Source organism: Rhopalosiphum maidis, chromosome 1 (genome assembly GCF_003676215.2).
Source record: "Rhopalosiphum maidis isolate BTI-1 chromosome 1, ASM367621v3, whole genome shotgun sequence".
Classification (NCBI taxonomy): domain Eukaryota; kingdom Metazoa; phylum Arthropoda; class Insecta; order Hemiptera; family Aphididae; genus Rhopalosiphum; species Rhopalosiphum maidis.
In genome coordinates, this window is record NC_040877.1 from 88555501 (window position 1) to 88567457 (window position 11957).

The following is an 11957-nucleotide window of genomic DNA, read 5'->3' on the forward strand; positions in this document are numbered from 1 at the left end:
AACTATTAACGAAAAAGGTATGATACGTAAATAATTCGTAAATTTTACGAAGCAGCTGCCACCTAGCATGCTCTGATTATAATTTTTTATAATTTGTATGTTTAAACGATGGTATATGCTACCATCTCTTGACAATTTTTAGAACTAAATGTTTGAAAAATAAACGATACTATTTATAACTATCATTATGACAGCCATTTTAACATCAAAATTGTTAATATTAATAAAATCGGCACTGTGATTTTTTATTTCATGTTAATTATTAATTAATATAGAAGCTTAATGAAAGTTAAATAAATCAATACCTTCAAATATAGCTCTACCTACCTTAATATAGTATAACATATATTATATTATAGTGTTGATTAAATTATTTAATATTTTTGAAAGTGTTTTTTTAAGAAACTCATAACAGTCATAACAATAGTCAATGATTACAAATTTTAATTAAGAATGTACGAGTATTAAATAATTAATATAATATAATAATGTTAAATTTTAAATATTAACTCCTAAAAATGAATGTTAAATCACAAGAATTGTATGGTACCTATCATAGTAAAGTTTAAAAACTAGATATAATGATTCAATATGTACAATTACTATTATTGTAATATATTATTTTCAAATTTTTCTAAATGTTTTACATAAATAGGTACAAGGTTTAAAATAATATCATAATATTAAATATTCAATCAATTTGATAAAAGCTTTTTCAATGTATTATAAGTAAATGGTAAACATTTTATGTAGACAAAAAAAATTATGTTTGTGTGACAGTACATAAATAATTCAACATTAAAATACCTGACTATTTTATTATCTACATTTTTAATGATAAAACTGTATATTTAGTATATATAATATAATAATATGTACTATACAGTATGGATTAATACATGTATACATGCGTAAATAATATTTATATTCATAATTAAAGGCAGTTTGGCTATTAAATTAATTAATATTTTTTAAAAGATTGATGGTAAATAAATATAATTTGATCCTACGTAAGCGTTTTAACTAAATATAGTAAAGTTCACATTAAATATTTATTGAAAGAAATATATTTTTTTGATATAAATTAGACGGGAAAACAAAGCTGAAGTCTCATGACAAAGCTTGAAAATGTCACTTATGTAATATCAGTTGGTGAACTTATTATTGAAATATAATATTTTTAATTAACAAAACGTCATGGACATTATTTGCTAAACATTTTCAATTGTTGTTTTATTTTAATCGGTAATGGTAGTGTGAATATGATCAAAAGAACATGAATGCTGAAGAGTTATGCTTTGCGATTTGCTTTAATCTTTATAATTCTTCTAATCAATATGTCTAATAGAACTAAATTACGGAGTGTCCAAATCGGTTCCGAAACGTCCGAATTGGTTCCCGGGTTGTTTCAAAAGGTACATCCGAATTGGTTCCCGGATTGTTATAAAGGGTATATCCGAATTGTTTCCCGAGTTGTTAAAAATTGTGGCTTTTTAAATAATTTATAACATACATTTTTTAAAATTCAAATCTTAATTTAAAAATATAAAATAAATATAATAAATATAGGTATATCATTTTTTTTAATTCGTAATTTTATTTTCTTATAGGTGTTATTTTCTATTATCGATGTAAAAACTTATAACAAACATTTTTTAAAAATTCAAATTTACTGATTTCGTTATTTTTATATTTGTCCATTTCTGTTTTTATGAATATTTTTTTATTTTTAGACTTTAGGTTTTGTAGTTTATTCGAACTTCGAATTAATATCTGTTTCATATTATGTACTAGTAATGATGGGAAATATATGTTTTCATTTATATTATATCGTATTTTGCTTTTTCGTAAGTCTTTATCGGGAACCAATTCAGATGTGTGTTGCCTGGAATGTCGGGAACCAATTCGGATGTAGCCCTAAATGAGTAAAAGGTTAGGTTAACCTAATTTATTAAGTACCTATTATAGTTTATATTACGTGTACAACAAAATGTATTTCTCATACAATAATAGCTTTTATTTAGTTCTTTGCAGTTAAAATTACTAAATATATTAATTAATCTGTTAGGTTTTATAATGAAGTGTAAAATATAATATGTAGAATGAATAATTAAAAGACACAAAAAAAATTATGAGCGAGTCAGAAAGACTTGAAAAATAAATACGCTATAACTTGTTATTTTTTAGAGTAGAAAAACACAAAATATATTTTTATAAAGTATGTACCAAATAAAAAGTAAAATAATATCTTATCAGCCAATTTTAATGAGATAAATGTATTTTTAATATTAACAGGACAACTGCATTGAATTGTATATTTTGTTTTTAGTATTAAAATATGAATCTTAATAAAAGATAATATGGTATATAGTATAAATCCATAGAAAATAAAAATTATATATAGTAAATTATAGCTAAATATTAAAAGTAATTAATAAATTTCTTCAAATTGTTAATTCCAAGCATTAAATAACATACTGAACGCGTCATTAGAGTTAATATCAATTGTTTTGATTGCAAGTATACTATTGAAGTTATTGGGACCATTCTTCTCCATTTTTAACGATTATATTTCGACGATGAATTATCAAATGTGACGGATGAGAGGTATAATCGAATATGTAAATGCGTATAATATGCCACCGCCCGCCGAATAAATGAGCCCATCACATGGCTGCCATCAGACAGATGAGGTAGAAATCGAGTTCGCTCGTTCGCCAAAAAAGCGATGGGTATCATCGATACCCAACGCATATAAGACCATTATGAAAGTAGAAACAGGAAGGCGAATTCCGGTGGATGACATGCCCGTGCCATCAACGATGGAGAATAAACGGGTTTCGCTCTGGAAGCGTACAAACGATTCTTCAGGAGAATTATTATCTGTGCTTGACAAAGTATACTTCTGTTGATAGAATAGCTATTAAAAATTAATATGCAAAGGCCACAATATCACCAATTCAATCGTCGTCTGAACATCAAGATTAATTCTAAAAGCATGATTTTTAAGTAAAAAAAAAAAAAAATACAAAACATAATAAATTATTAAGTATTATAATAAAGGGTTCGACGTCTAGGATCACACCTAGTCTTGTGTTGTTCTGCCGATGTACTTTGTTTTCCCCCTTTAATTTTCTTTAATTATCCTTGTTTTTTTTTTTTTTTGTTCAACTTATTTTCTAAATATTTCTTAACGCATAAGGCAAACATTTTTTCCAGTTTATTGTTTTTCAATTATATACACTTTTTTCGACTTTTTTTGTAAAATTATTGTTAGCCCATAAGGCAAATTTTTTTCTGAACATAATTTTTTGCTTCAATCATTTACATTGGTTTTTCTTATCGAAATTTATAATATTTTTAGCTTTTAGGAAATTTTTTTTCTAAAGGTATATTTTTATTCATATCAATATCCTCGATTTACACAAGTACAAACTCAGAGGCGACGTTAAACAGTGCCTCTTTGACGTCATTGGAAGTAAGCTGAAATAACGACGTTTACGTACCTATTAGTTATTTTGTGTATTTATTATAGGCTTATCGATTTTTTTGGTAATAAACACAGAATGATATAGAAAAATATATATGTATTAATGTATTATGATATATAATATATTAAAATTAAATGAACTATGAAGATAAATTTTTTCCCAAATAAAATCATAAATACGTTAAAAACTATTAGCGAAATATGTGATATTAGTGAACCAAGAAGTTCACATTTTGAATATTATTTACTACAAATTTTAGGTTAGGTGAGGCACTGCCTCGTTTGCCTAACCCTCAAAACCACCACTATTAACGTGTCACTAAATTCTTTGTATTATTTATACAATTTTACAGGGTATGATCATACAAGGTGCCGGACAAAATATATAATATAATAAGGAACGACAAAAACAACAATCTTATCCGAGTCCGCGGTGGTAATACGACCACAGCAAGCTGCTGACGCCTGGTCTGCGGCGGCGGCGGCGGAGAACACTACTGCCAACCAGACTGAAACTGCAACGGCTCATAAGACCCAGCCTCTTTTGGCACTCCTGGCAATCGCTGAGTCGACGCGTTGTACGCTCGGCGCACCGGTGGATGACGGGCCGCGGGTAGAACTATGATGAAATAATTTATTCGAGTAGAACCAAGTGAGCACGAAAAAACGTACGATCGCGGGGCGGTTAAGTTAAGCACTCGTCGTAACAACGAGCAGAAGGCTGTAAAGTACACCGGGGGGGGGGGCACTTCAACGGCACGCGCGAACGGTGATGGCGCGATGACGGTCGAACGGCCGAGCACCGCAAGAGGCACAACCTTAGATCATAAACGTGAAAATTGTACTAAACGATGTAAAGGCACACAACAAGACGACAGACGGTTTACAGAAAAAATGTGTTCGGATAACGGGTCCGGGAGAACGTATAGGCAGGTGGCGCGATGTTTTTAGGCCGACCAAGCGCGGAGGTGCACACGAAGAAAACTGGTTGACGTAGCGTCGTCGGCTGGCTGGCCGCGGCTCGTGACGCTCGATGAGGGTGCCAGGGAGGAGAGGCTCAAACTTCGCGAACGTTCGACGCCCGTCGCGACGGTCATCGGAGTGGTGCACAAACACTCATCTCTATGTACCACTGAAATTGTATAATGATTATTAGTATATAATATACAGCCGGTCTGTATACGTTTTGTAACGGAATTGCTGGTGGACTAGGCGCGTGTATTGTTGACATTTTACCGTCGATATAAACTAGTTTAATATAATAATTATTAATAACTATACATTTTTTTCTGATACGCATACGTTTATATAGATAACTAGTACTGGCAAAAATGTACTTTTAACCAATAAAGTATCTACAATTATATAAGAATAAATGACTTTTTGTAACGGTCTAACAATATACACATCACATGCCACGCGTAGATCGGGTAATAGTGCTTTCGGTGCACCTGGTAATGTATTTAGAGTATTTTTTATAAGGTTTTTTAATAATTATTATAGTTTTATATAATTTAAATAAATACAATTTAACAATACGAATGATTTGAATTGTATTTAATAATGAAAACGATAAAACTATTTATCAATGCTAGTCATCAATATATAAAGTACTCATACGGACACACGACTGTGTAAATTTCACAGAGAACAAACGTTAAATTAAGGCACAAGCGCACAGCGCATATGTTAATAGTTGCTCATAATATTCTATTTTTATAAAATGTAATCGCAAATGATACGAATACATCGTTGTTACCTCGCACATTTTTGTCCTAATGAGTAAAATAAGCAGGCATTGTGTACTATTTTTTCATTGAACCCTGGAGAATAAAATATGTGTCGACATCGATTACATCATCCGGGTAGCGGTTTGTTCACATAAATTAATATATTTCATTTTAAGTTTAAAAAGTAAATTTAATTCCCCCAAATAAATAAGAAAAAAACTTACGCTATCGTCGACTCTTCCCGGGAAATCGAGTTGTGTCAATCTACGGTCTATGTACGTATACTGTATAGTGGTGCACCGCCACCGAAGAAACTGTAAATTTTCTTCATATCGATCTTCATTGTAATATTCTAAATGAGAGTATAAATATATTTTATTAAAATAAACCGCACGAAATGAAAATGAGATAACTCGTCATGTACTGACAACGAATTAACGGCTGCAGTTCATTAAAACTATTATAGAATTGTTAATCGTCTCCGACGAATGTCGTCAGTTGTCGTTTGCCACAGATGACGAATATTATAACATGATAAATTTTTTTTTTTTTTTATAGAACTGTGATATTATACGATCTATTTTTCTATTCTAGCTATGTTTAATACACGTAAAATTGAAACATATTAACTAACCAAATCTTTATAGATATTGCAAAGTATTAATATTTTATTCTAATGTAGACGATTACAAATTATTTAATTTAATCTATGAAAATAGTAAACTAAACAAAAATAATTATATTATAAAAATTTTTTTAAAAAAATACTATGATTCATAGCGTTATGTTTCTGAGTTATTATTTCTGCATTATTTTGAATCTAGCTACACAGTATTTTAATTTAACCTTACATATTACATTAGATGCAATTGCCTTTGTTTGTAGATTTTGTGTCTGAAGACACGACCTATCATAATAGAAACAAATTCATACATTTATTTTATCGTGGTTTCTTGAACAAATAGTACCTAGTCAGTGCTTTAGGGAATTTAATTTTCAGTACCATTTTACAAAATAATCAAAAATTGCATTAAATTAAAGTTAAGGTAGTGGTTTCAGCTGCTTTATACATTAGGTATTAAGTAGATAACTGTAATAATAGTGTTAAATTTAAATTAGAAGCGATACCGAGACGGTCAGTCGACCTATATCACTAACTATAAGTAATGCAATGTGTTACAGGCTACTGGTCACCTTCACAACATTTTCCGACCGGCCCACGAACAGACAAGTGACACGAGATCGTTTTGCTCGGACGCACGATACGACTACCACTAGACGGCAAGGCGAGGCTTTAGTCTCCACCACCTCTGTCGTAGCGAGTCGTTGCCTTCGCCTCATGCAAGAGTACCTCCGGGGCGGGATCGTTGCCCACATCGGTACCGTTAGCCGTTTGTCGTCGTCAACGTCCACCATCGTTCCGCACACGAATCGAAAGCTGCCGGGCGCCCGCCAAACCGTCTGTCTGCGAGTGGTCGGAAAACGTGCTCGGACAACATACTACCGCGCACCGTCCGTGCTCTGTATCGTATCCTTACCTGGTTTTGTCACCGTCATCCTGCCGATGTCTTCGACGATTGGGGAAAGGGAAGTTGTCTGCGGATGCCTTATATCATCGCACCTAGCAGCCGCACAAGTGCTTTGCTTGGTGCGGGTCCGGTTAACCTGCCAGAACATCCACCCGTATACTCCCCTCGACCGGAACGTCCTCGGGCGACCATGTGTGGACAACAAATGGGAGTTGGCCATTTTTTTGGCTGACCAACTCCACCACTGATTCCGCTGCGGTCTTATAAAAATATTCGGTTCATTGCCGAGAACCCGGCGAGCATTAATGAAAAACCTAAAATAAAAGTGTTATTAGTGATTTAAACTAATTATATTGTGACGTTTAAAATCTAATGAATTAAATCTTACTCAATGAAAACCAAAAAGAATAATAACTCACCAAAACCGAAATAATAGGCTCTAGCCGTGTATAACATTTTTATTTTTATATGGTTGAATGCGTTTTGCATTATGCGGCGTAGATCCACACTTATACACTTCGAACTAATACTTTTTTTGTTTTTAACGTTTATTTGACTTATACAATCTATACAATGTTTAGTATAATAAGCATGATAGATGGTTAGAAAGAGAAAAACAAAATATAACAGAAGGGCTTGAGTGGAGAAGCCGCCTACTAGCGACGCTCCGGCTTTCTTTTTTTTTTATGAGTTAGTTAAGGAGTAGGCACCCCGTCTTCTTTAACCTTTTTGGGGGTTTCCAGACATTGGGTTGGAAATATTTTTCGAAAGAATGTTTGAACGATCATGAAGTGAATTGTGGTAGCGTTTGTAGGATTTAGAGGCGGTTTCCAATACTGTTAGTAGTTTTAAGTTAATGTGTAATTTGCGCTTAGAGACATAAAAAGACTAAATACTAATCTAATAGTGAACTCGAAAAATATATCGTCCGAGAATTTCGAAAATCTCCCAAATGACGAAAATAGCGTCGACTGTATTACTAGCTACCTATATTTTTCAATCTAATCGGCCAGCATTTAGATATTTTTAAACGAAGATTTTGATTTGTACTATTTGTATATCTGTTGTTCATCCTTTTAGATGGTCTTTTTTACGGTTTGTTTTTATTTCATTTTATAATTTAATACACTAGTCATTTCGATTGAACTACACCAACATAAAAATTTTTTCCAAAAAAAATTGATTGTTTTTATAATTGAACATATTATAATACAATGGTGGATTAGCGTTACATGGTTTTTTACGGTGATTAACAATAATATTTGTCAATTACGAACCCCCGAAATAAAAATGGAAAAATTAATTGTGTGAAAATGTATATAATATCTTCCAGTAAAATAAATAGTAGTTTATATATATTATATTACAATATGACTGCAAGGGGCACTGAAGTCAGTTTAATAAAATAAATATTATTTTACGCATTCGTATTTTGGCTATAATCCCACTCGATTGATAGGTAACGCACTATATAATGTTATCATGACGACGCGTATATGTTTGGTCGTCGTTGTTGTTTGTTTCATATCAATGTTTTATAATTTCTAAAAATTACTAACGATTTTTAATTTACTAATCTAATACGCATATTATATCCATATAATATTGTGTACATGTTTAAAACATTTGTATTTATTGGTTTTGTTTTTTTCTATCTATTTAAAAATGCTCATAATGTATACAGCCACGGCGATGATAATAATAATATAATAATATAAAAAATAATTAATGAGAGCTATTAATTCAACATAAACATTATTTTGTTTTAAATCAACTATCTTTATCGTCTATTTCGTTTTGGGATGCCAACATTTGTACATTACTGATGTCTCGTATTATTTTATATAGTTGCGTAATAATACATCGTATGCATCGTAGGTGGAGGATATCATTATACCGCAACTACAGACCACGATCGCTCAACTTTCTGCCGGTTCGTGTAATTTACGAGTGCATACGACCCTCAAAAGTTTGCCTTCACCACAGTACTAGTATACCGCGATATTCAATCAGCGCACATTTACTTGAAACTATATTGCATCGCGATATAATATTATGATTTGTGTTTGCAAGTTTCGTTCGGCTGCTTTTGTTGGACACAAATTTTTACAAGACTGTATAGTCCGGTACGCACAACGGATATAATTAGTTTCTCGATATACATACTATGTGTATGTGTCGGTTTGAATTGTTTCGTCTACAGATATCAGACCAAGTGTCCATGATAATTCGAGATGTACAATAATATTGGTTTAAAACGTCCACGCGGTTATATCGGAAATCTAACTAGAAAATTAGTAAAAACGGTTACGCGATCATATGTGTCGCTATAGCGAAGGAGAGTTGTTCCGCTTGGATCAAACCAACAGCGATGATTTGATATAATAAAATGTATTATATAGCAGAATTCACGCATATTATAAACATAAGCCACCCTGCGTATGAAGGAAAGCATTTTCTTCTAGGTGTACCTACCTCTTACAAGAATATATATAAGTCAATAAAACGTCATTCCACTATTGATGTGAGTGCTAATATTTTTTTCATTTTTAGACATTGTTTTCATAAACTATACAAATGATTTTTTTAAATTTGTTTATAATCGTAGTTTACCTTTTATATTTATAATATTATTACAGTCATCGATAATATTATAATATTATAATTTATCCATTTATAATCAACGCGTAAAACATTAAATGCGAATAACAACGTCTAACGAAATATTTATTCTATTTTATAACAACAAATAAAACGATTAATTGTGTATTCAATTGTGTAGATTTGTATATGTTAAAGAAATTCGCGGCCAGCGTCAAGTCGGCCGCATACATTAATAATTATGGACGTTCAACGTTATCTGGTCTTGGAGTCTGTTCGGTTGATCGTAGTAAAGTACTAGCTGAGAACTCGGCGCTTCGGCATAATCCAATTATTATACCCGCCGTAATTATTAAACTTCGAAGAGTCTTTCACATTCATCTTGGACATCTTTGTGCCGAATAGAATCTACAAAACGATCGGAACCCCAAAAAATACGGTAATTTATTTTAAAGACTTAAAATTGGCTTGGAGAATTCCTGCCTTGCTTTTCTAACGGGGAATTAAAATACATTACAATCCCGTACCAAAGGAATAGTCTGCTCTACAACACTAACTGTTACCGCAGTTATGGTATGAGTCGTCGAGGGACAACTAATAATAATGATAAACTAAGGAATAAAATAAGGATAAACTTATAATAATGATTTAAATCTTAATTCTATTTAATTAATTTTATCAAGGCGATAAGCTGGCTTTAATTTTTACACGACTTTGTTAAAGCTGTAGAAGATCGCTATAAATTCATACTCATAGTGTTTTATGAATATTATTGAAAAAAAATATCTTCGTACAAAAATATTGTTAAACCAACAATAATTAAGTATAAAAACAAAATGAATGTTTATTAACCGATATATCAGTATTTTGGTTAACATGACAACGAATTAACCGTAGTCCGCGAGTAAATTATAGGATTTTCTTATAAAATATCATTTGTAAAATCACGAATATCGATGTAAAGTTGCAACTCAGTGATGAGACAAAAAGATAGTACATATATATTATAACAATCAAATGTATTTCATTATAACTGTGCAATATTATACAATCTAGTTTATAACTTACCACTTTTAAAAATTGTCGTTAATGTAAAACTAATATGAAATACTTGGTGTGATGACATGATTATTTTCAATTAATGATTTATTAAGTATTTTATATATCTTCAAAGTTACTGATATTTTATTTGAAAACTCGTTGATTTTTGAAACAGCTAAAAAATAACAAATAATTTATATAATATAAATCAATATAGATGCAAGGTCCCTATTTAAAGTTACATATTACATAATATGTTGTAAAACAGACAAATATTCAATCGTTTTAAAAATAGGATGTTTTAATTTATTTAATAACATACTTTGTACAAGTGTAAAAGTGCATATTGTTGAAATAATTATTATAGTAGCAATAGTAGCATATTCATCAATTAAAAAAAAATTTTAGTTTTGCATAATACATAAATACAAAAAAACTTACTTTTTAAGTATTACTATTTGAGTGCTTACATATTGGAAATATGTATAATAGAACAATACAGTTACAAAATCTACCTTTTATCTTTTTAAATGTAGTTATTTTAAATAACAGATTTACACAAGTTTAGAAACTTCCATGATAGGAGTTGGGAAACCTGTGTGTTTAAAGTTTTTTTTATGATTATTTAGCACTATTTATACATTACTAATAGTGAATAATCTGTTAAATTAATTTAATAATTGTAATTTTGATTGGTATGATTAATATATTATGTATTATGTAACTTTCAAAAGTAGTACTATTTTTATTAATAATTCTGTTGTAATAGGTTGACGTCCAGATGACGATGGAATTGGTGATATTGTGGCCTTTGCATATTAAGTTTTTAATAGCTATTCTATCAACAGAAGTATACTTTGTCAAGTGCAGATAATAATTCTCAGGAATAATCGTTTCGTGCGCTTCCAAAGCGAAGAGCGTTTAGCCTTCCTAGGTGTTGGCACGGGCGTATCATCCACTGGAATTGGCGTTTCCGTTTCTAATTTCATAATGGTCTTATGTGTGTTACCCATTGCCTTTTTGACGGACGAGCGAACTCGATGTCCAACTCATCCGTCCCGTGGCAACTATGTGATTTGCTCATTTCTTCAACGGGCGGTGGCATCATATATGCATTTACGTAATTGATGATGCCTCTCATTTGAGGCCCAGCATAATTTGACAACACAATTGGACGATATTCGGGATATTCGGAGGTAATGATGTCTGTCTGCCTGATGTCCGTTGTCGATTTGGTTGATGCGTCTTGTTCCGGTTGATGTTTATTCTCTGTCGGCTTGACCGTGTATCTTAAATCAGTTGTCATTTTGTCTCTCGGTTTCTAACTTCGATTAAATATTTAAGCTGGAAGTTATGAACAATCTGAAAGGCTGAAACAACTATACTAAAAAATGGGACATAAATATATTATACAGGACTGTTTAATTGTTGTATTATTAATCTATATACAGATAAATATCAATAAATTGAAAATCATATCAACACAATGAACTACTGTTTTTTTTTTCGTATTTTCGAAGATATTAATCAATAGTAACAAATTAAGGACTTATATAAATATTTACA